Genomic DNA, 24,833 nt, shown 5'->3' on the forward strand with positions numbered 1-24,833 from the left:
GTCTCTCTGTACTAATCCTTTTATGCCCAGTGTAGTCACCTTCCTTTTTACCTTCTCCTCAGTCTGCCGGTGAGAAGGTTCTTCTCACCTTGGACTTCACATAGACAGCTCAGATAATATTTGGATAAAACAAAGGTTACTCACAAATCTGAACAGCTTTTTGTTTGTTTTCATGTTAGAACTTTGAATTTAGCTGTTTCCAAGCAAACCATCTCCTCCTGGATCTCCAAGGCCATTTCCTTTTGTTATTCCTGTCATAGAAAATGTCTTTCTTCATCTGTAAAGGCACATTCTATCAGGGTGGTTGCCTCTTCTGGTGCCTTTTTCAAGAGTTTAGACACCGATTTCATCCTTGAAGCTAATGCTTGGTCCGCTGTTCATATATTTACTAAGCATTACAAATTGAGTGTTGTTTCCAGGGCAGGTTTTGTCTGGGCTGTTCTGCATGGGTTTTAGTGAGCTGTTCTGTGCCTTTCTCCTCCCAATTTTTTTCTTAATTCTTGTACTGTTCCTTCAGTGAAGAATACTGGAACAGTGACCTGGAAGGACAAAGTACAGTTGTGTAAAATCTTAACATAATGGTAGACGTCCTTCTCTTACTGTTGAAGCATTTGTCCCCCCCGTGTTATGACTTGTGTACCTGTTTTTTGTTGCCCTCCTGGCTGAGGGGCTCTTCCTTCCTTGCCCTTCTGAACTTTTTTCTACTGGATCTACATGCTGTACATATTGTTCCTCTTGGGGCAATTCAGTTATGAGTATTTGTGCCCCTACGTCCTCTTTTGCTGTATGCCATATGTGGGGACCATGCGAATGATGTAGAATACGTATACAATCCAAAGGCTTTGGTGTACTGGCCAGTTGTTGGGCTATCCTTGGCAGGAAAACTTTCAGTGAAGAATACTGCAACAGTGAAGAGAAGGATATCTACATTTCTGGTAAGATTTTACACAATTGTATTTTCATCATGTACCAGGCATCCGAAAGCTAGGGAGTAGCCCTTTTAGGGGGGCCATCATGTCTGCTGAGTAAGGCATGTCCCAATGATTTGAGAGTCCTTGCAGGGAATTAAGACAAGATGTACCACTTTGAGATTCTGTGGCCAAATCCCATTTTGACATCTTAAAAGAGGCAGGCATTGTACCCATTAGTGTAATCGGAGAAGATGGCCAGGGACATAATGTGAAGGTCAGGGACTCATGTCCTTGGTTCCTTGGATTCCAGACCTGTAGCTTTCCATTTGAGGCCTCAGAATATGAAACACAGGGCATACAGCCTCATCTACTTGCAGTTTACTGGCTCTCAGACAGTGAGTGGCTCCCTTCCTATCCCCCCTGCCAGGCTAGTCACCAGGAATGGATCTCCTTGGCTCAAGGGTTTGTTCAGCTCTTGCAGAGCCTGCAGCCAAGTTCAGACCAAACTTCTATTTCTGGAGTCCCCTCCACCAGAATAAAAAGGGAGTCCTCTTCAGAGAGGGTTGATAACTTCTCAAAGTAAATAGTAGAAATTGAGTTCATCTTGCTAAATGGCTCCCCATTTCCCCCTCCTGCATATGATGCAGACAGTGATGGCAGCATGTCCTCTGCTTCACCCACAGAATGAACATTTGAAAAGAATCTTAGAACATTTGATATAGGTTGAGAAATAGGTGTTCGATATCCATAAAAGATATGTTGATTTACAAAGGCTGGTGTCATTAAACTTGTGTCAATTCATCCAGTCTTTGCAGCTCTAGGGAGTGCAGCCTTCAAGGAACTAGAGACCCAGCCATCTGCCCCTAAGAAGCTTGATATGTTGTACAATTTCAGGAAGTTCCACATACTTAAGAAAAAAACTGTGGCAGATGCAGTAGTCTTGCCTGTGGGCCAGAGAATGGAAAGAGGTTGTTATGTTTCCTGTTGCAGGATTGACACCTGTGGGTTTGGGTACAGACATGTGCTTCATGTTAGAAGCCAAGACCTGGAGCATGAACTTGACAAGGAGAGCCCTGCTGTCTAGCTAAGTATAGAGGGTACCTGGAAATGGGAGACTTGCATGGGAGCCTAGAATACGTATTACGCATTGTTTGGTGCTGGTTAACAGGGGGAGGCATCTCTCAGTATGACTTGATTCTTTAATCTTGCTTGCCGTACCTGGTGTTCTCAGATGCTGATAACAAGGGAAAAATGGATCATTGGGAGATTAGAGCACCGTGTTTGTAGAGAAATCAGGGGTCCACAGAAGAGCAGTAAATGAAATAATGTTTGGAACCTTGGGTCATTCCCCTCATAGAACATCATCTGAAGAGTCCCATTTATGTGGACTGAAAGCATCCAGATTCTACTTCCTCTGTTCCCAGGAAATTGTATAGCCTTTACAGGCTACACCACCACCCCAGAATGGAGTAACATTCTTACTAGCCAAATTTCATGTGCAATATTTTGGGCCAGCATAGTCCTAGGGATTACTTCATATACTTTGCCACCAGGTAAACTGTCAAAAGGTTTGAATATTAGAGTGAGAATTTTATTCTCTGACACATTTAGCTGGAGTCATTGTTTGACTTGTTCTTTGCCCGACTATTGCTGATCACGGGTCTATATAATATGTTCAAAGTTTGAAAACTTTGAACGTTAAATAATTGAGTTTAAATGTTCAAAGTTTCAAACCTCGAACATATAATAAGAAAAACAATCAGAACTTACCTAACTAGTGTAGGCAGGGGGGGGGGCAAAACCCCCTGCACCCCCCGCTCTATAAATATACCAACTCCAAGACCGCACTACAGTGCAGTAAGGGAAATCTTCCCACATGGGGAGTGCAGGGGGGCTTGCCCCCCTGCCTACAGCCATTATTTATTTTTTATACATATCTTCAAAGTTTTATAACTTCGAACATTTAAATTAGATTATTTTAATGTTCGAAGTTATAAAACTTTCGAACATATGATATAAACCCGCTGATCGCTGCCTGCATTTGATTTTGCTTTTCATTTAGGGTTTAGTTACTTCTGTTTTTTATCTTTTTCTTATATTGCATTTGCTTTGTTTTAATTTTTTTGTTCTTGTGGAGTTTTAAGAGACCTTGGCTAGGGTCAGTTAGAAAAGTTAGAAAAATAATTCCTTTGCAGGCAGTGAATAACATCCAGCTAAATAGTGAGAGAAACTGAGAAATAGCATTCCCTATTTAAATAGAATCATTTGGAGGCATCTTTATTTAGCTGGAGTGCTTGTTTGACGTGCTGTTCTCTGCCTATTACTGATTTCTTTCTGCATTTGACTTTTCTCACCTACCTGCCCTACTGTTGTACTTGTACACTTGGTGGCTTTTGAGTTGCCTACCCATACTGTAAATCTGATTTTAGACACTCCTCCCAGTCCCATCTCATCAACTCATTATACGGAGTACTGAGTGATCAGTTGGGAGGCCCCACCCCCTTATTCTCTTAAACTTGAATTATCTTCTGTTTCCTCCCTTCCCACTTTAAAAAAAACTGCACATTATTCAGCTGCTTTTACTGTATCTGTGCTTCTTCCTACCTTATTTTTTATTTTGCTTTTTAATGCTTCTTAAGTATCCAGTTGCATATTTTCTGCTGCATTTATTACTGCATGTAAGTAGACTGACTAAATAGTAATGGTTATTTTAAGCCTCATAATTTTGATTTAAGCTCTTGGGCTTTAAATTTGCTATCTTACATAAGGAACGTTTTTGGTGTATACTCTTGTGGCAGGAAAGGTAGCTTATATTCTTATAAGTTAGGTGTTGCTGGTTGAAGGCTTATTGTGTCTGTTCTTCTATAAGTGTCTTAGTTCTAATTTACGCACTTGGATTCCAGACCGGTTATTTTACATTAGGAAGGTTTGTGGTCTATTCTCTTGTGGGAGAAGAGGGTAGCCTTCCCCCCTTCTGAGTTGGGCATTGCTGGTGAAGGATTATTGTGCCTGTTATTCTAAGTGTCTTTGTTCTGTTTTGTGGTCTGCACTCTTGTGGTATTACTGTCTGGACAGATTTTTTTTTTTTCAACTACTGGAGTACCTAGTTTCCTCGTAGTTGCTCATCAAATTTCTTGTCTTATTGACTTGTTTTTCCTTACTAGCTGATCAGTGACCATGGATATGCACTTCTTGACACTCTCTTTGACCATTCTGGTTGAGATGGGTATTCTGAAGCAAGCATTATAGCAGTTGCCTCATGTACACTGACAACCCAGTTATTCTTAATAAAACAGATAGTGTATGTGAGAGGTGTAAATAGCCTTTAATGCTGAAAGCAAAACTCTCTCTGACAACCAAAACTAATCCTATAGAGGTTGACAGGGACACTTGCATCATGCTAACTGCACAGGGTAAAGGCCCTACACATAAAATTACTTGTGCTGAGGCATTTGCAGGTAACCTTCTTAGAACCCTAAGACCTCCTCCACAGTACACTGAAAGAAAGGGTAGTCAGCCATCAAACAAACACTCTGTTAAAGCACCACCCACAACTACACATAGTAACATTGTATCCAGTGCCTTCACTGCTGAGCCTGTAAGGCAAACCAGCACACAGCCAAATTTCCTGGTCATTGAACCACAGGTACCAGTAGGACTCTAACAGTATGTGTGGGTGTTAATGACCTGAGATGTACCTCCCTTGACTATATGAAGCAAGACATGATCAAGCTTGCTGATTGTGTCTCAAGCAGGTATGAGCCTAGCACTCAGCAGCATAGTACCTTCTCCAAGGTTGATGCCACGTTACCAACAGAAAATGATTGATTTTAACAATTGGTTTAGTCATTCCGGGGGTTGGGTTGGAGGTGGTGCAAAATTTGATGGCCTTGGAGGACATGGTTGACAGACTGCGCTACTTTACCAGGGATAGTCTACACTTATCCTTTCTCTGCTTTCGGATACTGGCAGACCTTTTCAACCTCCATAGTGCCATTTTTAGGCAGTGTCAAACTGATGAGCCTTCCGACTTAACCAAACCTATGAAGGAATGTCGGAAGGTGATACTGCTCAATGCTAGAAGTCTTAACTAGAAACTCCACTCCCTGCAACCCTTCCTCTCCCTGGTGAGTGTAGACATTTGTGTAGCAACTTGAGACATGGTTTAAAGTTGCTGAGAGTACCCCAGCAATTTAACATTATAATGCCTTTCACACCTTTAGACTAGCTGCTGCACAGAAGGGAACTAAAGATGGAGGAGTGTCAGTCTCTGTTATGACTAATGTCATATCCAGACTAGTTAAAGTGTATGATCCACTGGAACTTGTACATGTGCAACTCACCATAAACAGGGTGGTATACCATATCCTTGCAACATTTAGACCTCCCTCCATGTCCCAGGAAACCCGTACTACATATCTCAGTGTACTAGAGTCCCTCACGGTTGAACTCCGTATATTCATGGAATCTCAACTATCCGTCTATAGATTGGGAATCCTGCACCACTTCAATTGCACAAGCCCAGCAACTCCTAAACTTTACTACTAACATCCTAGAGCAATTGATGTTCTTCGTGTTTCACTGTTGCACTCATTACATTTGGGTTATCTGCTTGCAAGTTGCCCTCAGTCGGCCTGATTAACAAAGTCTTCGGTCCTGCATTGGTTGCTGTCCCTTCTTCCATGACGTCAGGTCGTCGGGTATAAAACATGCAGCCAACGCCATTACATCAGTCTTTCTTGCCGTGCGGCACCGAAGCAGAAGCAGTTCACAAGTGCCGGTCGGCTGACTCCTGAAATTTTCATTTTCGAGTTTCAGAACCAAAGTCTTCAACTAAAGCTAAGTACCCCATTGGGGGAACTTTTTCTTGCTCCTTACCAATGTCAGTAAAAGTTAATAATTGCATTACTTGTGGACAGCAAATTACCTCATAAAGATTTTCATTTGTACTGTATTCCTTGCCTAGGCCCTGACCATGATGTACCTTGCTGTTTGTTTTGTGCTTTATTTAATCAGCGCACTATCTGTCGTTGGTATATTTTTGCCTCTAAATATTTTGGTTCTCGGTTCACTGTTGCAGCTGTGGTTACCCTCCCTCCAGCCCCCAACTTCTTTTGGCTATACATCTACTTTAGAAACACCACAGACTGAAAAGACTAGTGGATAAAAAACTGCTAAGCTGAACACGCTGTGACAAACCACAATAAACACTTTAGCGTAAAAAACTAATCTCCGCTTAGAGCAGTTTTTTATACCTCTACTTTCCTTTACTATGCTTAAAAGCCTTTTTGGTGTATTTGCTTTTTTGTTGGAGGTATATCTTTGTACTTCTATGTTTAATTGCTTCCCATTAGGGGGGCACCTGACATCTGGGGCAAGAAAAACTGATGCAATGGCATTGGCTGACGTCATGGAAGAAGGGACAGCAACCGACGCAGGACCCAAGACTTTGTTAATCAGGCCGACTGAGGGCAACCTGCAAGCAGATAACCCAAATGTAATGACTGCAACAATGAATGCACTTGAACATCTACATTTATGGTAAGTGTACACAACTGTACTGTCCCTTCTCCTACCAGGAGTACAAACATTCTTAACCTTGCACACACAAACATGGGGGCCAATGTTCCTCACCCAATGTAATATCTTCACTTGTCAAATCTGACCATAAGGCAGTATTACTTGAAATAAAATTTAAATCCGTGGATCCAGCAAAACCAAAAACCTTTGGGAACTATTCCAAAGCCATCCTCTCTGCTAAATTCCAAGCACCCCCAAACCCAGTAAACACCATAGAACACATTGAGCTATTTACAAAATCTCTGTACAGCCATATTGACAGCTGTATAGAACGAGCTGTGTGCACACATATTAAGAATAAGACACACTCAAAAGACCAGCCATCCTGGTGGAGCACACTATCAAGTCAGTTATACAACAAATTAAAAATAATCTTGGTCAATCATAGGAGGAAAAAAGCGATACATACGGAAAGCCCCCATCCAATCTAAGCATGAAGCTAAGAGGGTTAATTAATGCTTCATAGGCTAAAATTTGAAGAAAAAATAACTTCTCAGAAAAAGGACAACTACAAAGCCTTCTACAGCTATGTCAATAACCTCAGAAATAATGCACAACAGTGTGCAGAACTTATTGTAAATGGCATCACCCACACTGAATTGGAGGCCATTGCCAACCTTTTGGCCGACAGGTTCAACTCAGATTTCTCCCACTTCCCCCCAAAAGGGAAATACTGCAGAACACAGTTCCCCCCAACCATTACTGGAGAACAGGTCATTAATGCACTTTCCAAGGCCAAAAACACTGCATCGATGGGGACAGAGGACATCCCGAGATGTTTAATAACATGAAACATGACCACTTTGGTACACTTGAATCATTTTTCAACTGGAGCCTTCAGTCAGGTTTTGTGCCCAAGGAGTGGAAGACAGCTACAGTCATTCCCCTGCACAAAGGAGGTCCAGCCACTGATCCAGGTAACTACAGGTCCATAAGTCTTACCAGCCTGTTATGTAAGGCCATGGAAAGAGTCATCATGGACATGATGAATGAGGCCATAGGGAAGCCTCAAAAACTGGACCCATCCCAATTCGGCTTTGTTAAAGGAAGGTCATGCCTATTAAATCTGCTGGACTTTTTTTGAGAGGGTCACCAAAGCATTGGATGAAGGTAAGATTGTGTGCATAGCTTACCTTGACCTGGCCAAGGGTTTTGATACAATACCCCACTCAGGCATTCTAGACAAGCTCACTAATTTAGGTATAAAGCCTTCTTATCACCTGCTGGATAACCAACTGGCTCACTAATAGGACAAAATAGGTGAGGCCACCTCCACCAACAGGCCAGTCACTAGCGGAGTCCCCTACTGGGCCTGCTTCTTTTTGGCATCTATTTCTCTGAAATTGAAGTGAATGCTGAAGGTTTCTGGCTGACTAAGACTGCAGATGATTGCAAGCTGGGGATTTTCATCAACTCCCCTGCAGACACCAGCATTCTTCAACAAGGTTCATCTTTGACTAATAAATGGTGCCAAAGCTTTGGTCTTAAACTTAATACTAAGCAATGCATAACTCTACCCTTTGGGAAGTAACCATCCCGGCTAAATACCATGTTGATAGTACACCCCTAAGAGTCGACCCAGTGGTCAGGGATCTGGGTAAGCACCTAGACAGTACCCTTACTTTCGACCCCCATGTGGCCACAGTGGTGAGGAAATCCTTTTGTGTTGCGCAGCTTATAAATAAGGGCATGGCATCTAGGTCCAAAGAGGTCATTATCCTAATGCACTCCGCCGTTATCAAACCAATCATAGAGTATAGTGCACCCTTTGGTATGTACCTGACCAGGCATATATGCAGCAACTAGAGTGACCTCAAAGGCTCCTTAGAAAAAGAATACAAGGCATAACAAACCTGCTTTATGCAGAGTACCTTAAAGCCCTTACCCTCTACTCATTGTCCTATAGATTGCTGTGGGGTGATCTATGCCTGGCTTACAAGGCATCCACAAACCCCTCACTTATGAATCTCCTACATATTTGTAAGTCAAAGTGTACCAGAAGTACAAGGTCTAAGGACCTGAACTTTGTGACATAAACAGAACATGTTGGAGCGACAGATATTGTCCCAGAGACTACCCCTCCTTTGGAACAGACTTCCCATCAATGTGAGGCTGAGTTTGTCTACTACCTAGCTTAAGTACAATCTGGACAAGTAGATGGGGAATAGGAAATTAACACCGGGCCTGGAACCGATGTCCTTTATAGACAGAGGTAGCTTATAAATGTCTGGCCCTCAGTGTCCTATTAGGATGCAGGACGTCATTATTCTTTTGGGAAAACTTGGGTAGACTTAGAAAGGTACCTTGGGTCGTTAGCTTAGTAGCAGTCTATGAATCGATGACACTTGAAGCTTAGATGTCTGAACTGCTTTACTTGTCAAAGTTCCTTGAAAAAGTTAGCAAAGCTCTGAGGTCAAGTGATCCTTTGAAAAGGACTCTGTGAACTTTCACATAGCTCTCTGGAGTTATGATTGAGCTAATGCTGTGACCAAGGTAGCAGGCTCAGGGTATGTCCTTCATGGATGGCATGTCTATTTTCCTTTAAATTTGAGCCGAGGTAACTATTATCAATGTTTCCTTCTGGGACGAGGTTCTTATTGGACAGACTTCTTAGGATCTCGAGGGAGACCTGCAGAGAAGAAACAAGATATTGAGAACTATTGAGGTTTCCTTTCTGAGCACCAACAGCCCCAATTTCATCCTGTTTTCCTTATGTCGACCTAATTCCAAAGAAGAAGAATATCCCTTGTAGTTTGCGAATAGTGCCCAGGCATCAGAGTCTTGCCCTGTCTGGCTTCAGTAGTGAAGTCATCCAGTTGGGAAACATTACAAACTTTACCACAATCAGCCCAGACTACTCCTCAGGACTAACTATGAGGTTGTTTTTCCATTTTTAGTAATTTCTCTCTCTAATCTCAGCTGGACGCATCTTGTAGCCATTGGGTCCTCTCCCACAAGGAGATGAAATGAAGGACCAGATACAATTAAGTGCAGTCTGTACTCTGTAAAAACACCACAGAGACTTGAGAGAGAGAAAGAGAGAGGCAGTGGTTTCTGAGTCTTCCTTGTTCCAAAGGAGAAGGGAGGCTTGCATCTCATTTTGAACTTCAAGTATATCAGGTATGTCAAATTCTGATACTGACATTTCTTGGAGTCCTGCTTATGTTTCTGGACATGAAGGAAATCTTTTGGGCACAGTTATCTGGGGATCTTCACAGAATGTTTTGGTCTGCAGTAAGTGGGCCTCGCTATGTCTACAGAATGCTGCTCTTTAGTCTTTTCTGCTGCAGTTGTAGTATTAGTCATGCAACTTGTAGTTTACACAGGAGTTGTGTTCTGATTTCTGGATGAATGGATATTGATGGCTCTGTTAAGAAACTCCTAGTTACTGGCCTTTGCTTCAGTTCTTAGGCAGTTAGAGGTCCAAGAGGGTAATCATGAAGTGGGAGAAGTCATGCTGATGTAGCACAACATGTAAATGCAGTGCATTTGAGGTTGTACGTGATAAAGGCTGTGTGTTCAGATCCCCTAGGGTTTGTATGTCAGTTTGTCAGTTAATGCAGAGAATTAAGGCTATGACCTGAAAATGAACTACATTCTGTGGTCAAGAGTTTGATTCCCCCAACCTTCATATGCCTACAGTGTCACTTTGAGCAAATTACGTAACCACACAGTGCTTTGAGACAAGTTAACTGGGACCCATAACATTTTCCTGAACCACACTTGTAGTAACCTATGAAGTTATCTTTTAATCACATGTATTTATATATAGATAGATACTATGAGTAAAGTAATTTTCTTACAGTCTACTTCCCTGTGGGTCAGTGGCATAGCTAGGAGTTGCTTGAGGGGCAGTCCACCACGGCCAGCACTTTTCCAGTCGTTTACATACGTGATGCTGAAACACGCAAGCCGAGTGGATGTTTATGTAGGGAAGTCTGAGTGTGGAGCGAGTTCACCTGCAAACACGTAAGGAGATATAAGCAGCTTCAAGGGTAGGTGTGTGTGTGTGTGTGTGTGTGTGTGTGTGTGTGTGTGTGTGTGTGTGTGTGTGTGTGTGTGTGTGTGTGTGTGTGTATATATAAAATGCCCCAGTTAGGTGTTAGGCTCAAACCCTGTACCTTATGTATAGGGAACAAGAACCTGAATTTTCTACCCATTCAAGGAACTGTCCTGGCTTGGAAATGTTTGGCTCATAATAGCTCTCAACTGTCCAGATTTTCACAGAAAGTTTAGCTCAGATCTAGAACTAATTACCGACGACACATTTCAACGAAACTGAAACGGACGAGCACACTTTTGAGAAAGTGCTTTTTCACCGAAAAAGCACTTTCGCAAAAGTCTGCTAAAAAAACATACCAGTACTCAGGTTTGTGCAGGGGGGCAAGCTCCCCTGCACCCCACCTTTTATATTCTCACTCCGAGATCTCACTACAGTGGGGAAAAGGGAATATTTCCTTATCTCCACTGTGCCGCAATCTCAGCAAAAGCCATTTTCTCATGTTTTTTCTTTTTTAGCTTACTTTGGCGAAACTGTGCTCACCCATTTCAGTTTCGTTAAAATGTCTAGGCGATCATTAGTCCTAGACCCATTTAGCGCACACTTTTGGTCTGTTCCTCTTAAAATTTGTGGTTTTCTGGCAAATCAGTGAGAACTGAATTCACTAAATAATAACATTTAAGTTTCAGTCTTCTCATTTTTCAGGAAATGCATGGTAACACAAAATATTTTATTCTAGCAAATTTCTAAGGTGTTATACAAGCAATGTTTAAAATGTGTCCCTGGTTTTGTGTCTTTGCCCCCCCCCCCCCATTCATTTTGGCTTTTTTCAGATTTATTGTACTGTAAAGTTGACAGATATAATTGTGTCAAGTAGATTTTACAAGAAGCTGAGAGTTTCAGAGGAAGAGAAGTTTAGTACTGTTTATGCCAAGTCTGTTTGCATTGTTTGTAACACAATAGAGAGTATACTTGGTTTTGATGCAGAAGGCCGTGGGTTCTACTCCCACAGTAGGTAGATGTATTGTTGATACTGTACTGTGTTGTACTTTAAAGGTGGTGGATGCTGCATGTTTGGCTCATATTTATGGTCTGTTCCTCTTAAAATTTATGGTTTTCTAGCAAATCAGTGAGAACTGAATTTACTAAATAATGACATCTAAGTTTCAGTCTTCTTATCTTTCAGGAAATGCATGTTAACACAAAACATTTTATTCTAGCAACTTTATAAGGTTATACAAGCAATGTTAAAAATGTGTCCCTTGTTTTGTACGTTTGACCTCCAAATATATTTTGGCTTTTTTTAGATTTATTGTGCTGCAAAGTTGACCGATATAGTTGAGTGTCAAGTGAATTTTACAAGTTTGGTATTGCTTATACTAAGTCTGTTTGCATTGTTAGTAGTACAACAGGTAGTATACTTGCTTTTGATGCAGAAGGCTGTGGGTTCTACTCCCACAGTATGTAGATGGATTGCTGATACTGTACTGTACTTTAAAGGGGGGGAGGGTGGATGCTGCAGTCCTGAGAATGTCCTCCTTTGGACGAGACACCTAGTAACTACAAACCTGTTATCAGTTTGCCATACATTTCCTATTGCAGTATTACTAACGTACCATTTTTTTTTTAATGTAACTTGGGCAATTAATTCTTCAAGGGCAGCAGGCACTTTTTTTTGTAGATGAAACAATTCTTTAAAGTTACTTGCTAGCAACAACCTCTTAATTACAGATATCTTTAATGTGGAATTATTTAGATGACTTTTACTTCTGCAGAAGATTGTGCATATTTACTAATATTGGTGGATTGTAATGACAAAAGTTTCAGTAGACTTTTATGATGGAAATGTTCTGACTTGGGCAGTTTTGTCATTATTGATTCATACATTTTGTTTCATTGCTTACTGGAAAAATGTTCAAAACAATAAATTTAAAACAATGCACTAGCAAGTGTGCTGTATTAAACAAGGAATATAATTTAATACAATCAGGAAGATGAATCAAAGAACACATGTATGTTTGCATGGTCTTAAATATGTGTGCAAAGGACCTATGATTTCAAAACAGCCCAAAGGTAAACTTTATCTGCCACTGGCCAGATGCATTTTCTTTGAATGTGTTTCAATGAATGTGCATTTCAAGGGCAGAGAAGCTTTAATGCTAAGTGTATTTTCATTGTGAGACTATATTGCTTTGTTTAGCAGATGTCTATCAGTGTTTGTGCTATAAAATTTAAAATAAAAGTTTTTAAAATTAAATCCAAATAATCATTGTAGCATTAAGCCTAAAGCAGTATGCACATTACAGAGTTTATGATAAAAGGGGAGAAATAGCCAAGTAATGGGACACTGGAATGGGTGCGGGGCATATGACTGTGATTTTTGCGAGGGGGTAGCAAACTCAGACACCCTTGGATGGCAGAAACTCTAGCTATGCCACTGCTGTACATTATCATTATTCTACTAACGTTTGCCAAATGTATGTTTGCCTCCCCTCCACAAAACCACATTGATGCATATATATCAATTTTGGCAACACCTCTATAGGTTCTCTGGTTATTTTTGTTGTTATAGGCTCCATGAGTTTGGCAGCAACCCTTTCTACTTTCTGTTACCTAAGTCGTTGTGCTAAAAGTTTTTGGTGATCTACAGTTGTCATCCAAAAAAATGTTGCTTAACCATAGTCTAAATTGTGCGTATTATGCATATATTCCCTTATTTTCACTGTCGCACTCTGCATTTGTGCCTCTTCTTGTTCTGTAAGATTTCCCCTTATTATGCAATACTTTAACCTTTGTCAACTCCTCTAAATAATTCTTGTTACTTCTTAACCACATGCTTTCTTTTATTACTACCTTATTTTTAAACTTCACTTTGATTTTATTCCGCTCACTAGATGTAATTTCTGAAGAAAATCTTCTATAATGACTCTTACATAACTTCTACTACCCATTCCTTAAATTCCTCTCTCTTTTACTGGGTAGTTGGAGAATTCCTCTCTCTTTTACGGGGTAGTTGGAGAGACATCAGTGTCTCATTTGTATTTTGTTATCTTGCATTTTTATCTTGGTTGTTATTGGTGCAAGATGTGAAATAGTTACTTGGATGTGTGTTGAAGCTTTCAATTAAATGCACCTGTTCCTGTGAAATATAATTTGTCTAATCTAGCCAGTTAGTTATTGCACCTTGGGAAATAATTACATTTTCTCCTGAGTATCTAGTACTAAATTTACATCTTCCATACCAATTATTTTTTTCAGAATTCTACCCTCTTTTGTTATATTTTCCCATCTATGTCCTCTAGATACATCCTCATTGCTGCTAATTAAGTTCCACTCCCTACCTGTAAGTAATCCCTGCTGAAGGCTGATTTTTTTCTTCCAAAATTATCTTAAGCTCCATAATAGCACTTTTAGGTAGAACAGAAGAACGTATCTACCATTTCTATTTCTTTCTTGTTCTATCACTGTTGAAGTGTTTCTAGCAGTAAGTATAAGTACCCCCCTTTTCCTTTGTCCCTGATACTCTGCTGAATATCCATCCTGAATTTCTTTTTCAAATTCACACACACACTTCTTTCCAAATGTCTCCTGTAGCACTGCTATTTGTAGTCAGCATTTAATAAAATCCAGTACTCTTACCTTTTTGTCCATTCACCTTCCAGAATAACGTGTTTAGTGCAACCATTATAAGCAATTATTCCCTACCTTGTATATGTCAGCTTTTTTAAATGTCTATTTCCACTCGAAAGAAAATTAACTAAGGTGCGTAACCTTCAATTAGATAACTGTTATCTTAAGGAATGTATTAAGACTAAGAAGATACCCAGGGGGCTGATAATTTACAAATTCCCCAATGGGATCATTGCAGAAACCTGAGTATTTAGAACTTACTGTCATCTTTGGTAGACATGGTTGTGAACTACTTTATTATCAGGAGAAATACATACTTTGTTTCTGATTTATTTGATGAAATTAACACTTTAAGCCAGAGAATGACAAATGATTTGGTGTTTAACATGTTAAAAAACCCAATTATACTAATGTTTTTAAAAAAGTTGAACAGAATTGTAAGATTGTTTTACAAAGAGAACAGAAAAAACTGATATGTGATTACAGTGATTACAACAATGTTTCATATCCATTACCTAAGTCACCTAAGCATTCTTCCAAAAATTATATTCCTTCAAGATTTGAAACTCATGAGTATTCCTCACTTAACCCTCCACACAGAGTATATACCAACAGGACACAAATTACAGACATGGATTTGGATGAATTTCCCTCACTTTCCAAAACTAACAAGAATTTAGAATTAGCTACACCTGTAGACACATTTTTGCAACCATCTATATCCCCCTGTGAAGCCCACCCTTTTCAGGAGGTACAACAGATGGAAACATTAAACACGGGGAAGGTGAAACAAGTAAGGGGAACAAGAACCAGGGGCAACTGCTGAAAAAGCGAAATACAAAAAAAAAAGGAACTAATAATAATCCACACAACAGAATAGTTACCTCAAACAACAGTGTTTTGCACATCTTTAAAGGTTTTAACATTTTTAATTACAGCTCTGTAGAAATACAGGAAGGTCATTTTTCTTTGTTCAATAAGGGTATCAGATTTGTACCCCACAAATGTATGGACATAAGAGATACTTTACGAGAGTTGAGACTCCTTACAAGAAAATTAATTTTTTTAGTTAACACTAATGAATCAGACTTAGTACTAAGGGAACATGGTTTACTATGCAAGAAAACAATTGTTTCTAACCCTCCCTTAAACCCTCTAGTGGCAACATTTGGCAAGTGTTGTGAAAGGGATCTATACAAGTTGGGAAAAAAACTTGCACACAAAACCCGTCCAGGGAAGAGAACAGTATCTTGAACTCTCTCAGGTTTAACAGGGACCTAAGAGTTATGAAACCAGAGTAAGGAGGGGGGGGGTATGGTTTTCATAGACTCTATTAACTACTCTGAGTTTCTAATATGCTTTTAGACCATGAAAAATATGAAATAGTGTCAAATAATAACATTGTTATAGCATACAGGAAGATTGACCCATTTTTAGATGATTGTTTGATACAAGGAACAATTTTACCCCAAGAACATCATTTTCTTAGTATAAAGAACTCCATTATTCCATCCATCTTTGGGATCCCAAAAATGCATAAAGACATTTTAGATCCCCTTTTTAGATTAATATTGGTAGCACAGGGGTCCAAAACTTACCCCTTGGCCATCTTTATGAACAGGAAATTAAGAGAGAGTTTCACCTATAAACCATATTTTTAATTTGGGAATTTTTACACAAGATTAAACAAGAATTTTACAGTGACAGTATTACCTTTGTAACAATAGATTATGTGGATTTATTCAGCTGCATGCCATATACGCAGGGGTTCAAATACTTTCACTCAACTCTTTTAAGCCTTACAAGCCTAGAAAATAGGCTTATAAACCTCCTTATGGATTTAATGGACATTTTACATAATTTTATTTTTTTCAAAGGAGAATATTTTAAATAATTAAGGGAGTGGCTATGGGCACCTGGTGATGTACAGCTGGGAATTTGAATATAATTCAAGTTTCAATTTACACTGGAAATTTTATTCTAGGTTCCTGGATGACATTTTTATGTTCTGGAATGCCCCCCAACAAAATAGTGGAGTTTCTTATACCTGAACGAAACAACAGATGTTTTTAAAGTTAACCTACCAAACTGGTCAGAACAGTATAAACTGTTTAGATGTGACCATTTACAAGGATAGTCTGACTAGATTTAAAATTACAATTTATAGGAAACCCATATTTTCTAATACATATTTGCACTTCAGTAGTAGTCACCCCTACCATATTAAAAAGAACTTGTTTAAGGGGCAGTTAGTCAAAGCTGCCAGAATGTACTCTAACCTCAAGAATGAGAAGATCCACAGCATGGTTTTAGAGAGGGGTTGCCCAGAGAAATTATCCACCATTGGGAAACAAATACTGAAGGACTTGGGGGGGGGGGGGGGGAGTACAAACCTGCCATCCATTCTGGACCTTCACTGACAACTGAATCCACTGCATCAAACATTAACTCTACAACAGATTCTCACAGGCTCTGATGCTCCAATGTCATCAACAAAGTAAGCACATCGGAGACATTATTAATGTCAACTGGAGTATATTTAAGATGGATGATGATGTTTACCACAGATTGGGAGAGAAACCCAACTTCATACACAAAACTGGTATGGACATTAAGAAACTTTTAGAACACAATCAGTCTGGTGGACGTAATACTGATATTAGCACCAAAAAGTGTTGGAGCTGTAATCCATGCAGCTGCATTATGGACAACCCCAATATCACTTTGGATTGGTACACAACTATTAAGATCAGTTTAGTTAAAGGTAGCCGGCATACTAATGGGGTGACTTACCTAGCAAAGTGCACCAATTGTCCCACTTTTTATGTCGAAAGACTGAGCAGGCCTGCAGAAAAAGATGTACAAACACAACTACAATATAAAAAAAACACCAACAATGCATTGTATAAACATTCTGTGGGATGCCAAGGTTTTCAGAAGTTTGCATTCGGCATCCTAGAGATCATTTCTTCTGATGAAAGGGGAGGAAACTGGGAAACCATTTTAGAATATAAAGAATTAAAATGGCAACTTAAATTAAACGCTGCCACTTCCCAGGACTCAACGAACATATTTCCATTACATGTGCATTGGAGATGAAGAGTGCGATGCTTTGAATGCTACCACATTTTTTATATATTTCATATCAGCTTTTTACAAAGTTTTTTAAAGTTGTTTCTTAAGTTTCAGATTAAGATTGTTATACGACTTCAAGTATGAGGGATTATTATTGGTATGACTAACATACAATTTTTTTTTACATATTTATTTCACTTACTACTTGTGTGAGTGGAGGGTACTGATTTTTTGTTAGGCAACTGAATGACTAGTGAGATTACACATTAAATCCTATGCTCCTACCAGTCTTCCATGGCAACTGAATTTTGATTGATTCCTTAAAGTCATGTGATGACTGAACAATGTTATAACTGTATTATGTAATGGATTACTAGTTCTGATGAAGTCCTACCATTAAGGATGAAAGCATTTAACTTTTAACTGTTTTGTTCGAAAGATACATTTATTGAACATTTTAGTACTCTCCTTGATGGTTTGTCTCTTAACATTAACTATGTGATTTACCAAGACTAGGAGAACCCCCTGTGAGCATTCTTAATTTATTTGGTTGTTACTTGGTTTTTGCTGCACAGACACAAGGTACTTCTTGTGGTTATAAATATTTTTTTTTTCAAATTCACATGCTCACTTCTTTCCAAGTATGTCTCCTGTAGCATTGCTATTTGCAGTCAGCGTTTCCTAATAAAATTCAGTACTCTTACCTTTTTGTCTGTACTTGTGAGGCCAAATAGTAAATCCAAAAGTAAGGCAAGTACTACCATGCTGTATATGAAGCAACTTCACTTTATTAAAACAATAAAATCAGTATCATAGGCGCTTTCGGGTAAATGTCTTCATCAGATGATAAAACACTAGTAAAAACATAGTATCTAATATAGTACAACACAACCAATGAAAATCAATAATTTACCCTCCTTTTTGCTAGAGCTAGTTTTAAAGGGACAACAACATTTAATCCTGGGGCTTTGTCAGCTCCCAGTCTAAGAATCCATTGCATCTCTTTGTATTCAGTTTCATTATACAAGTCACCCATTCTTTGACTTCTATTTACAACACATACAACCATAAAGGCAACTACGTGATCACTGTGCAGTTTTATATGCTTGTACAGTGCATTGTGTTCTTTTCTTAACCTTCTGATAGATGCTTAAAAATTCTATCTTTAAGTCTGCAATTTGTTTTTCTTACATAATATGCAGTACACTGTTGACAGTTCATAATATAGGCAACATTTTGTGTGTTACAATCAGCATACATATTCAAAAAGTAATTCTTGTTGGTCCTGGGGTATATAAAACAGTTCCCTTGTAGAATGTGCTTACAGGCTTTACAATGTAGACATGGATAAGTTCCCTTCTTCTTAATGCCTGAATTTTTAAAGTGCATGAACTATATGGCACACATAATTAGACTCCAGCAAGACCTAGTCAAGGAAATCGCTGAGTCTTCCCCAGGGTCCATGTCGGCGGAGGACAAGAAGGTTTTCTCCTGTCTTATGGCCACCCTCATGCCGATTGCTAACACCTCTATGCAGCTTCTCTCTCATGCTACTGAGGGCACTGCTAGAGCTGCCAGGATGGGCGTTGCATCAGGCATCACGCCTGGCTCTGTGCCCTATAAGGCTTCTTTTAATAATGTCACTTATGACGGTTCTGCCTTCGTTGGAAAGTCAGTACGAGACACTCTTGTCCAGACAGAGAAAGACGGGAAGACTCTGCCATCAGAGTCTGCTTCTCCATCCCTCAATGAACCTTTTCAAGGAATCAGCAGGGGCAAAGATGATGTGGTTCTGGAAATCTCAGAGCTACTCCCAGGACATTCAAGACTCACTTTGCCCTAGAGGCAGAGAGGGATTTGATAGACACCACCCTCGAGGCAGAGAGGGTTCAAGGAATCAGGTTGTTGAGATCCTTTCTTGGACAGGCCCGTGCAGCAGCCCTGAAGGGTTGCCCAGCTGCTCAGCTCTGGAGGCAGTCAGGGGACGCCTTTTGCTACACCCAACAGCCTGGAAGTCAATCACAGATGATCGTTGGTTGTTGCAGATCATATCCAGAAGCTATTCAATCCCCTTCATTCGACCACAGCTCCCACCCAAACACCTCCTGAACGTTCCACCCACGCAAAGGGAGGAGGCAGCACTGGAAATTGCAAAGCTGCTAGAAAAGCAAGTTATTCAGCCTGTCCCCTTAGACCAATCTGGATTAGGCATCCATTCCAGATTCTTTTTAGTGCCAAAGAAAATGGGGGACTTAAGAACCATTCTGGATCTTTTCACCTGGATTGGGATCTGTCAGTTGCCAATACGAACTTCTGGATGGTCACTCTTCAATTTGACCTGCCCTTCCTGCAGGCGAATGACTGGATGTGCTCGGTTGGGCTCCAAGATGCGTACTACAACATCAAGATGGACAGGTGCTCTCAGAGGTTCCTCCGCTTCCAGCTGGGAGCCAGTCATTATCATTTCAGAGCACTCCCCTTTGTTCTCACCACAGCCCCCAGGGTGTTCACCAAAGTGATGGCAGTGGTAGCAGCTCACCTGCATCTGCAGGGCTTCCAGGCCTTCCCTTACATGGATGATTGGCTCCTTTCTGCCCCTTCCAGGCATTGACTCTGCCAACAATCTCAGCAAATCTGTACTGACTCCAGTTCAAGTTCTGGATTTCATTGGAGCTTGTTTGGACAGTACTCAGACCAAGGCTTTTCTAACCTCAGACAGAATTCAGTTCTTGAAACGTCATGTTGTGTGTATTCTTCAAGCCCAGTTGCCAACAGCAGAATTGGTCTAATGGGCATTGGGGTCTATGGCAACCACAATCACCCTCGTGCCTATGTCTTGATTACACATGAGGGTACTGCAATGGACTCGGGCAGTTCAGTGGTCATTGCTAGACCTTCCATTGTCTCACCAGATTCATGTATGAGTGTGCTGGGATTCTCTTCTATGGTGGATTCATTCCCCGGATCTTCTTCGGGGTCACCTCTTTATTCTGCCAGCCCCCTTGGCCACCGTGACCACTACGCCTCCCTACTTGGCTGGGGGGGCATTGTTTGGGAAAGACAGTCCAAGGCACATGGTCCCCCCACAAGACCCGATTGCATATCAATGTCCTGGAGATGAGGGTGGTGCTCCTACCGTTGCAGGCTCTGCGTGCCCATCTACATCTCAGGACAATTGCTATCCGGACGGAGAATATGTCGGTTGTCTAGTACATTAACAAACAGGGGGGAGCCAGGTCTTACCCACTGTGTCGCAAGGCCATGAGAGTGTGGGATTGGGCAATCTCCACCAGCCATTTTCTGGTAGCAATGCACATTCCAGGGAGGTCCAACATTCTAGCAGACAGGCTCAGTAGGTCTACTCTGATGCCTCATGAGTTGTCTCTGCATCCTTCAGTTGCAAAAATAGAAGTTATGTTCTTAACATAACGTTCCATGTTAGTTGTCTTCTTCTCGCCTTCTTTCTTGCTGGATGGGTTCTGAGCCGACCTCGGCTCCGACTCGGCCACTCTAAAAGCTCGAGAGTTGGTTCTACCGGCTCGAGGCTCCCCCTATATCCCACAATGCTAGGCGGTATTACCTCAGATCTCGTTTGTAAGCTGTGCCCAGCCAAAAAAAACTCCAGAACCACTGGAAAAGGAAAGAATCCACCTCTACAAAGGGAATGGAAGAAGGTGACCTGAAAACCTGAAGAAGGAATATATGTACAAAACATATACCTATGTACAATAAAGGTGGTAGAAAGAGAGGTCACAATCAAACTCCTCTAGGTCTGTCCAGGCTAGGGGGAAGGAGGGTGGGATGCAAGAAAGAAGGCGAGAAGAAGACAACTAACATGGAACGTTATGGTAAGAACATAACTTCTATATGTTAAGTTGTCAATCTCGCCTTCATTCTTGTTGGATGGGACCGCGTCCCTAGCACCTTGTCCCGGGTGGCCTATCGGAACAGACTCTTGAGAACAGTGGAACCAAAGTTAGCTCTATGTCTAGAAGCTAAATCCAACTTGTAATGAGAAATGAAAGTGTGAGGAGTAGCCCAAGTAGCCGCTGCACAAATGGTATCAATAGGCAGTCTGTCTTGGAAGGCTATAGAAGTAGCCAAAGCTCTGGTGGAATGGGCTTTAGGTTTGTTAGGCAGCTTTTGGTGTCTTATTTCATAGACAATGGAAATTAGAGATGTTAGCCATCTAGACAGTGATACCTTGGAAACAGAAAGTCCCTTTCTGCCTTCTGCATAAGAGACAAACAACTGGTCAGATTTTCTGAATTGTTTGGTTCTATCCAAATAGTACCTTAACTGACGATGAACATCTAGCCAGTGCAATTTTTGTTCAGACCTATTAGAATATTCTGGAAAGAACACAGGAAGGTCAATGCTTTGATTTAGGTTAGAAGCAGAGGCTACCTTAGGTAAAAAGGACGGGTTGGTTCGTAAGGATACCCTGTCTTTGTGGAACAACAGATATGGTTGTCGACAGCTGAGTGCCTGAAGTTCTGAAACTCTTCTAGCTGAAGTAATAGCTACCAGAAAGAGAGTCTTCCATGATAGCAATTTCAAAGAACAGGAAGCTGCAGGTTCGAAAGGGGGAAGAATCAAAGAACTGAGAACTAGATTAAGGTCCCACGGAGGAGTAGGATTTCTTATAGGAGGTCTGAGTAGAAAAACTCCGTTCAAAAAGGCTTTGCAAAGCTTGGGGGACATTATGGCAGACTCTGAAATGCCCACATGAAAGTTATTTATAGCTGCCAATTGAACTTTAAGAGTAGAAGGAGATGAACCTGCATGAAAGAGTTCAGCTAGAAAATCAAGAACCATATGGATGGGAGCAGTGAAAGGATCTAATTCCCTTCCTTGAGCCCAATAGGCGAAACGTTTCCACTTACTCAGATAAATCTTTCGAGTGGAAGATTTATGGGAAGCTATTAAAATATCTCGAACAGAGTGAGATAGTTGAGGAAGCCTGGCTAAGGTTGGAACTGGAGGAACCAAGCAGTGAGGTTCAGAGAGGGAGGGAGCGATGTAACTGACCCGACTGATGGATCAAAAGATCTGGAACTAGGTCCAGATGCCAAGGTTGCTCCAACAGAAATTGATGCAGAAAGGGGAACCAAACCTGTCGAGGCCAGTAAGGAGCAATGAGGATCAATGAGGCCTTCTGAGCGATAGCTTTCTGTATCACTTGAGAGATTAGTGGGAAGGGAGGAAATGCATACAGAAGTCCCCGGGGCCAAACTTGGACTAGAGCATCTCTGCTGGGCTGGCCTGGTAACGGGAAAAGGGTGAAATAATCTCTGCACTTGCTGTTTTGGGGAGTAGCAAAAAGATCGCAGCAAGGCTGACCCCACTTGAGAAAAATTTCTCTCACAACAGAGTCTTTCAGAGACCACTCGTGAGGCATGAGAATAGCTCTGCTCAACTTGTCCGCCATTTGATTGGACTTCCCGGGGATGTGTGTTGCTATCAGAAACCGCTGAGAAGAAATCGCCCATTGCCACAGTCTGAGTGCTTCTCGACATAGGGGATAGGACCTGGTTCCGCCTTGTTTGTTGATATACCACACTACAGACATATTGTCCGTCTGGATTGCTATCGTTCCCAAGGGAAGAGAGTCTTGAAGGGCTTGCAATGCTAAAAGCACTGCTCTCATCTCTAGAACATTTATGTGCAAGTGGCGTTCGTCTGGTTGCCATGTGCCCTGGACAGTTCTGCCCTGATAATGCCCCCCCCACCCGATCAGGGAGGCGTCCGTTGTCAGAGTAGCAACCGGAGGGGAAGGAACAAAGGGTCTTCCCAACAAGAGCTGAGGGGAAGACATCCACCACCGAAGATGATTCTTGCACGTTTGTGTAATCATAATGGTGTGGGACATCGGAAGTTGCTGGTATGACCATTGTGTGAAGAGCATCCACTGAAGGATTCTCATGTGGAATCTGGCTAATGGAAGCAGAGGAATGGCAGCCGCCATAATCCCCAAAACCTTCAGTACTAACCTGGCTTTGACTCTGTTGCTGCTGAAGAGGAGCGAGACCAGTTTGTGTATGTCTGCTATTCTCTGATCTGTTAGTCTCGCAGACATGTTGACTGTGTCTAGATTTACGCCTATGAAGGTAATAGTACGACAAGGCAACAAAACAGACTTTTCGCAATTTATTGAAATGCCTAAGTTTTGACAAATGTGAAAGGTGTAGTCCCTGGCCAGAAGAAGAAGATGCTTGGTGGGAGCTGTGAGGAGCCAGTCGTCCAAATATGGAAACACCTGGAATCCTTGACGTCTCAGGTGAGAAGCTACCACTGCCATGCATTTGGTAAACACCCGGGGGGTAGTGGTGAGACCAAAGGGCAGGGCCCTGAATTGAAAATGACTGGTTCCCAGCCTGAAGCGGAGGAATCTTCTGGGGCGTCTGTTCATTCTTATGTGATAGCACGCATCCTGTAGGTCTATAGAGCACATCCAGATTTTGCTTCCCAATAGTGGAAGGATGGACTGTAGCGTGACCATCCGAAATCTTGTTTTCTTGACCGACTTGTTCAAGATACTGAGATCCAAAATTGGTCTCCAGTCCCCTGTTTTCTTTGGAACTAAAAAGAACCTGGAGTAGATTCCGGATCCTTGCTGGTCTGCTGGAACTGGCTGAATTGCTCTTTTTATAAGCAGCTTTGAAATCTCCAAAGTTGCGATATCCCTTTGAGTGGGTGGAACATCTGGAAGGGATTTTTTTGATTGGTTTGGAACGCGAACGAAGGGAATGGAATAGCCTTCGGAAATGATGGACTGTACCCACTTGTCTTGAGTTAGGGATAGCCAGGCTTCTGGGTACAGTGACAATCTTCCCCCGACTGCCTCCGAAGGTGGACAGTCGGGCAACACCTCAGGGATGCTGAAAGGGCTTATCGGAAAAGGTTTCTCGATTGCCCTGGTTCTGCAGACCCCCTCTGCCTCTGGGGCGACGTCTACCATTATTGTTCCCTCCTCTGCCTCTGGAGGGGAACCGACTCTGTGCGTCAGGCAAATTCCCTTGAGATTGTTTGCGGAACCACATTTTCCCACCTTTCTGGCCTTTGGGGTAAGGCCTAGAAGGAGTAGAAAAACGGACTCCTACGGCAGAAAGAGTCTTGCCATCAGTCTCGCACCTAGTCAAGGTTTCTTTCACTTGAGGACCAAAAAGAGATGATCCATCGAACGGGGAATTAGTGAACGACGTTTTAAAAGGGTCCGCAAAGTTGCATAGCCGCATCCAGGCATGCCGGCTTAAGGCCACACCTGTCCTTGCGGTCCTGCTCGCTCCATCAGCCGCATACGAAAGGAGGCGCATGGAGGAGTTAACTATAGAATTCAGGGTAGCCAGCTGAGTGTTCATCTTGTCTTGAAAACCCGCAGCTGTAGGATCCTTCAACATGTCACTCGCTTCTTTGATCAAGTCTCTTTGAAGACGAGTAAAATGGCATAGGTAGTTCAGCGAACGCATTGCAAAGGTCGCTGACGAGAACATCTGCTTCCCGTACCTGTCCATAGACCTAGATTCCTTGTTAGGTGGATGGACAGGCACTGAAGGATCAGCTAGTTCCTTCTTAGTGGCAGCAGAAACCACCATAGCATCCACAGAAACTCCCTTGGTCAGAAATTGTTTATCTGC

At 41.5% G+C, this 24,833-nt stretch overlaps 1 protein-coding gene across 1 annotated transcript in view; it reads left to right on the top strand.

The window, feature by feature from the left end:
- IPO11 (importin 11) overlaps nucleotides 1-24,833 on the top strand; it is a gene marked incomplete in the record, with an annotated part of 3,749,854 nt that overhangs the window by 1,549,440 nt on the left and 2,175,581 nt on the right.

The sequence above is a fragment of the Protopterus annectens genome, chromosome 2.part2, assembly GCF_019279795.1.
Source record: "Protopterus annectens isolate FY-2018-M chromosome 2.part2, PAN1.0, whole genome shotgun sequence".
In the NCBI taxonomy this organism is placed as follows: Eukaryota; Metazoa; Chordata; order Ceratodontiformes; family Protopteridae; genus Protopterus; species Protopterus annectens.